The sequence below is a fragment of the Chionomys nivalis genome, chromosome 4 (assembly GCF_950005125.1).
Source record: "Chionomys nivalis chromosome 4, mChiNiv1.1, whole genome shotgun sequence".
Classification (NCBI taxonomy): domain Eukaryota; kingdom Metazoa; phylum Chordata; class Mammalia; order Rodentia; family Cricetidae; genus Chionomys; species Chionomys nivalis.
The window spans coordinates 105,510,107-105,516,772 of record NC_080089.1 but is presented as its reverse complement, the minus strand read 5'-3'; the positions used below and the strand labels follow the sequence as shown (position 1 = coordinate 105,516,772).

The following is a 6,666-nucleotide window of genomic DNA, read 5'->3' as shown; positions in this document are numbered from 1 at the left end:
TTGGCTCGCACCCGAAGCCGCGCAAGCGGACTGGGCAGCCTGAAAGACTCTGTTGCTAGGGCGCCGGGATTCGCTTCGGGGGCTTCCGGAATGGGCGGGGGGGGAGGGGCCCGTGCAGGCAGGGGGCGGAGCGTTGTCCTGGTGAGGAGGGTGGCCAGTCTGTGGCGTAGTTGAAGTAACTGATGGGCTGTGTGCCAACGGGTCCATTGCCGGATGCCCAGGATACGTGTAGATGAACAGGCAGTCCTGGTTTGCCCTGCATTGGGAAGATTCCTAGGATACAGGAATGTCAAGGCCAATCAATATTCATTCTGTGACAAACTGCAAAGCTGGTCACCCTAGCAAATGGATGGACAAAACTGCAAGTGAACAGTCGCTGAGATGGATACAGGGATGGCGATACAGAGCGGACAGAAGAACGACTACAGACGATGGAGAAATAAATGGCTATATGATGGCTCAGCGAGTTAAGGGCACTGAGATGACGTAATCCTTAGGACTCATATGGTGGAAGGAGAGAACCAACTCCCACGGGTTGTCTTTTGATCTCTACAAAAGCATTGCGACAGGCTTATGATCGCTTCCGCCCCCTACACACACACACACACACTAATAATTTTTAAAAATGGTTATTTGACAGGTGAACTGATGAGTGGACAGGTGGACAAAAGCCATAGGGTGCCTTAAAGAAGAGTGGATTTAAAGTCCTCTGTAAACTGGTGGGTCTGAAGACAGGTCTATTACTCTCCAAAGCATACAAGTTACATAAGACTTCTTTGTCCTGGAGCCTATGTTATTCAGGAGGACTCTGGCCTGAACGAGTAAGTGTGAGGTCAGGAACATGACAGGTACCACTGACACCGGACGAACCTCTTACTTGGCCACTAGCCTGTTCCTAAAGGAGGTCAGTGTTGCAACCCTGCATCCTGGGCATTTGCAAAGGTGTAGCTCACACAATTTGAAACTCAAGTGTTTATTGTTAAGTACCTACACTCTGCAGGAAATACAGCAAACACTTACCCAGGCTCATGGTTTTGCTTTTAAAATATTGATTGATTTGTGTAGGGATCCCCCTCTGAAGCTCAGGTGGACATCAAAATTAAGCAATCTCCCTGCTCCAACCTTCCACAGGCTGGGATTTATAGGCATAAAGCAACAGGCCCAGTTGTCAGGCTCATGACTTCAAATACCAGCTTCATGTTAACCAACCCCAAACGTGTTTGCGCAGTTCAGTCTCTCCCTGAGATTCAGCTGTTGATAGACAACCTGCACTCTGGCTTTGTGTGCCCCTTGACTATTTTTCTTGTCTTTGTTATTGTTTTGTTTGTTTTGCCTTTATCTGTTGTGCCAGGAAGTTGTCTGTCTCAAGAATAAGGTCACTGACATGACCATGACTTCCATATCTAAACCCCTACACGTCTCTCCAGGTCAACGTCACAGTTTCTGCCCAGTCCCTCGTTGTTCCCCTCGCTTCCTTCAGTCCACTCTCCACTCTCAGCTTATGAATTAGTAGCCACTCCCCAAAGATGCTCCAGAGCCAGCTGGATTCTCAGGACTCCCCACACCCACCTACCTGTGTCTCCATTGCTGGCCTCCAGCTGTTCTGCATAGCCCCTGGCTCAGGGGTGGCCCTCCTGTTGCTCTCCACGCCTGGAAGCACAGGCTGTGGGCTGTGCCCCAGCACTCACATAAGCTCTCACTTCAGACAGTGACTTCCCTCTCTGTCCCTCCCCCTGCACTGGGCATTGCCTTTATCGTCTGTCCTGCTCTACTGTTTCCCCATAACAATTATCATCTTACTGAATATGTTTTACTTTTTTTTTCTTATCCTTGGTCTCACGCATCCCTCGATGGTCTTCTCCTGCCTCCAGCTCCCAAGGCTGGTATTACAGGTGTACACTCCCTGGCTTTTTTGTCTGTGTCTTCAGGGCTGCATGTATCCTAGGTAGGCACTCTGTCACTGGGACTCTATCTAAAGCCCGTGCATCCTTTCTAAAGTAGGTGTTTATTATCTTTACACAGTACTGGGGGGGGGGTGTCTTTGTTTCTTTAGAGATGTGTCCTGAGTACCTCAAAGACCAACTAAGTTCCAGAAATACCTGCAAATTAATTTACCTTAAAGAAGCCACAGAGTATTCAGTGGTAAATGCTATAGAGGGGAAAAAATGAGAGAAGTTAGAGCAAGGGGAGACTGTAGATGCCATCCTGGGACCAATGGCTGTGCTGTGCTATCCCAATCTCAAGACTGTTTTTGTCAGACTAGGCTGGTCTCCGAGCAAGGCCTTTTCTTCTCTGAGCAGGACCAGAATTGGCTAGTTAGTCCTAAAAGTCCTGGTTGCGTTCTCCCTTAGAGCAATCTCACGTACACACTGTAGGCAATTTCACTCTTAAAAAAAAATTTTTTTTTATTTATGTGCTTTGGTGCTTTGCCTGCATGTATGTTTGTATGAGGGTGTCAGGTGCTCTAGAACTGGAGTTACAGACAGTTGTGAGCTGCCACGGGTGCTGTGCTGTCTGGAAGAGCAGCCAGTGCTCTCAACTGCTAAGTCATCTCACCAGGCCTGAGAATTCCTCTCTTTAATGAACAGACTCAGACACTCAGAGGTACAACCCCCTGGAGCCCCACACCCACCTTGCTTAGACAGCCATTTCCGAGAAGAGCTAATCTACAAGGTATAACCTATTCCTCAGCAAAATAATAAGATATCTGCCAAACTACACTGATATGAGCCCTTCACAGCTGTCTTTCTTGATAAGACCTAAACCACCAGGCACTGCACCATCAGAATGCTGCCCACGCTGAGCAATTGGCAGAGTGCTTGCCTAGCGTGCCTGGTTCAATCGCCAGGATCTAAAACCTGAATGTGTTTCCACATACCTGTAACCCCAGCACTCAAGAAGTGAGGCAGGGGGATCAGAGATTGAAGTTCAGGGTCATCCTGCTCTATACAGCAGGTTTGAGGCCTAGGCAACAAGAGGAGTCTTTGCCAAAGAAAGAAGAAAGCCCGCTTGATGGGCTACATGGAAATCCCAACATAAAAACCAGACTTCCCAATGTGTGTGCAGAAGTTCTCCATCTGCACCACCGTGCTTGCACGTAGCAGTGTTTATTTCTGTCACTACAGCTGTCTCCTCCTCCTCTTCCTCCCTCTCCTTCCTCCTCCTCCTCCTCTTCCTCCCTCTCCTTCCCCCTCCTCCTCCTCTTCCTCCCTCTCCTTCCCCTCCTCCTCCTTCCCGTTCTCTGAAAAGTCAGCAAGAGCAAACTTTTATTGATCTGAGAGGCTGGTGGTCCCAAACCCTGTGGCTTAGTAGTCAAGGCTACAAGAGAATGAGCCAGCCTGAGAATCAGTTTGTATAGTTGAGAGAAGGGAGCAGGATGGACTTATAAAGGCAGGCCCAGAAACTACTTTTTGGGTAAACAGTTTTTTGAAACTGCGGAGTAGGAGACAAGCCAGATTACCTAGAATTGCGAGCTCCTTGGTGTGTGATGGTGGTGGCCGCTTTAAGGAAGCCCAAGAGCAGTGGATTCTTAAAGCCTTGGGCCTGATTTATTGCTCTGTTTTTTGTCATTGTTGTTTTGTTTTGTTTTGTAGGGGGCCTCCTTTACTACTTCTTTGTTTGATTTCTGAGTTGAGATCTTATTCTACAGCTCAGGCAACTCACCACATAGCCCAGGCTGACCTCAAACTAGAGCCAATCCTCTGGTCTTAGCCTTCTGATCGCTGGGATCCCAAGCATGAGCTGCTGCAAAGATGTCGACCTTCTGCCTTCTTCTGTCTTTGGTAAATTCTAAGTTCTTTCACAACCTATACAGCCGCCAGCTGTCAATACTTTCCCTAGTGCAGCAAAGACTAGCCCCAGGGTTTGGTCTCAGAAGTCTCCACCTGAACCTAGCTAGTTTGCTGGTAAGCCTAGCCCAGTTTCTGCCCCAAATACCAGTCAGTGGTATCAGCACCTATGAATGCTGAGTAGAGGCCCACCAGGCACCAGGTTCAGGTCCTTACAGGCCACTGTTCCACCTTCTCTCAACCAAGCTTCCATTCCAGGGCTCCTACATGTGGAGCGGAAAGCTGGACAAGTTAGCCCTAGCGTAGTGAATTCATTCTCATTCCTTCTGCCAAGTGCTTGCTGTTGGCTGACGTGGGCTAGACCCTGGGAATGTGGCAGGAATGGATTTAGCAAGAATTTTATTGAATGATGGGACTTGTGCCCTGTAAGGTGATGGAATGGAAGACAAAGGATGGGAGACAAGGGCTGGATCCGATAGACCATTGATGTGGGAGTGTCATATCAATCTGTTGATTTCATTGGTTAAGTAATAAAGAAACTGCTTGGCCCTCATAGGTTAAAACATAGGTGGGTGGAGTAAACAGAACAGAATGCTAGGAGGAAGAGAAAGTGAGCTCAGACTCGACAGCTCTGCTCTCTGGAGCAGATGCCATGCTCCCCTCTCCCGAGCAGATGCAGGGCAGCTCCTCTCAGAGACAGACGCCATGCCCATGTGCTCCAGAGCAGACACGATGAAGCTCCGACCCAGGATGGACGTAGGCTAGAATCTTCCCGGTAAGCGCTCCTTGGGGTGCTACACACATGAATAGAAATGGGTCAAGCAGTGTTTAAATGAATACAATCTGTGTGTTGTTATTTCTGGTGTAAAGCTAGCCGTGCAGGAGCCGGGCAGGACGAAAAGCAGGCCCGCAGCTCCCACTACAGACCATAAAAGAATAAACCTTAATCCCAAGGCAGGGGAAGGTGCCTCGGTGCAGGTGATGTCTGAGCTGATGAACCTGCTGCACGGGGAATGGCCCAGAGGAACCCATCAGGAGACAGGGCAGGTGATGACCCAGGGGAACCTATCAGAAGACATGGCAGGTGCAAAGATGCTGAGGAAAGAGCAAGTTTGGCTGAGTGAAGGAATGTGATCTAATGGAAAAATAGCCCCAAACTCCAGGGAAGGATGCACATTTCTCAAAAGCATTAGGCATCAGAGATCTCAAGGTCAGGCCCAAGCAAACCACAGGAATTCCAGGGGAGAAAAAAAAAAGGGCTGTCAAAACAGAGTCAAATTACAGAGGCAAACTTCTGTAGAAGGAAGGCTGCCCCTGCCCCCGCAAAGGGAGAGGAAAGAGAAACTCTTTAAAATGTTTTAAAATTGATTTTTATTTGTGTGTGTGTGTGTGCCTGCTTGTCAGTGTGTACAGCATGTGTATGCAGGTACCCACGAAGCAAGAAGAGGATCATGGGTGCTGGGAATCCAGGTCTCTGCAAGAGCAGCAAGTCTGCTTATCGGATGAGCCCTGAGCCCTCTCTCCAGCCCTCAGTAAAGTTCTCAAATTCCAAGGATAAAGAATAATAAGGTATTAGATTATATGAAACAAGTCACGGTTCAAGGAAGAGGGTCAGGCAACCCGAAACCCTTCTCTATACCACAGGCACAATATGGGTCCATCTACACGCAGCCGAGGGATAGTCCTTCCATCTAGAAGGGGACAGTAACTCAGTCTGGATAAAAAGAGGGAGAGTCTGGGGCCAGGCCGACAGAACTCATCTGACCTCAGAAGCTGGGCCAGGTCAGCCTGTGTAGTACTTGGATGGAAGGAGAGAAAGTCATAGTACCATGAGGAGAGGAAGCGCCTCCCCAGCTGAGAGTCAGATAACCACATTTGCATTTCTCTCCCCTCCCCCTACAAACCTCTAGGAGCCTCACCATAAATCCCTTTTATGGCAAAAGGAACTATCCTAACCTCTTTGTGCCAATTTACCGGCTCCTGGTTTAATCTTTCTGATGGTAATCCTATCCCAGTGTGTCCAGGGCCAGCTTACAACCTCAATTACTGGAAAAGGAACTAGAGACGGAGGAAGAGAGAGTCCCTTGAAAACTGTTAATGTTCAAATTCTAAAAACTACTTGGAGTGGCTACCAGATGCCCAGGGCAATGTCCCCAGTTAGTTCCTTGGGCACCTGAGGATAGGGAACCTGAAATGAACCTATCCTATAGCCATACTGATGAATATCTTGCATATCACCATAGAACCTTCATCTAGCGATGGATGGAGATAGAGACAGAGACCCACACTGGAGCACCGGACTGAGCTCCCAAGGTCCAAATGAGGAGCAGAAGGAGGGAGAACATGAACAACGAAGTCAGGACCACGAGGGGTGCACCCTCCCACTGAGACAGTGGGGCTGATCTATTGGGAGCTCACCAAGGCCAGCTGGACTTTGACTGAAAAAGCATGGGATAAAACCGGACTCTCTGAACATGGCGGACAATGAGAGCTGATGAAAGGCCAAGGACAATGGCACGGGGTTTTGATCCTACTTCATGTTCTGGCTTTGTGGGAGCCTAGACAGTTTGGATGTTCACCTTCCTAGACCTGGATGGAGGGGGAGGACCTTGAACTTTCCACAGGGCAGGGAACCCTGACTGCTCCTGGGACTGGAGAGGGAGGAGAAGAGTGGGGGGAGGGGGAGAGGGGCGGGAGGAGGGGGAGGGAAATGGGAGGCGGGGAGGAGGCGGAAAATTTTTTTTTTCAATAAAAAAGGAAAAAAAAAATTCTAAAAACTTCCAAACCGTTTATACCGTCACCAATAATATACACTTCTCAAATAGCACCTCCATCCAGGGAACAAGCGTTCAACAACAAGAGCCTATGGGAACGCGTC

At 48.8% G+C, this 6,666-nt stretch overlaps 1 long non-coding RNA gene across 1 annotated transcript; it reads left to right on the top strand.

Annotated features, from left to right (window-relative positions):
- Positions 1-4,442: 4,442 nt before the first annotated feature.
- On the top strand, positions 4,443-6,373 carry LOC130873946 (uncharacterized). The gene is made up of 3 exons (XR_009057043.1): positions 4,443-4,563; positions 5,193-5,357; positions 6,032-6,373. It is a non-coding gene; the product is annotated as an uncharacterized LOC130873946 (long non-coding RNA).
- The last annotated feature ends 293 nt before the right edge of the window (positions 6,374-6,666 follow it).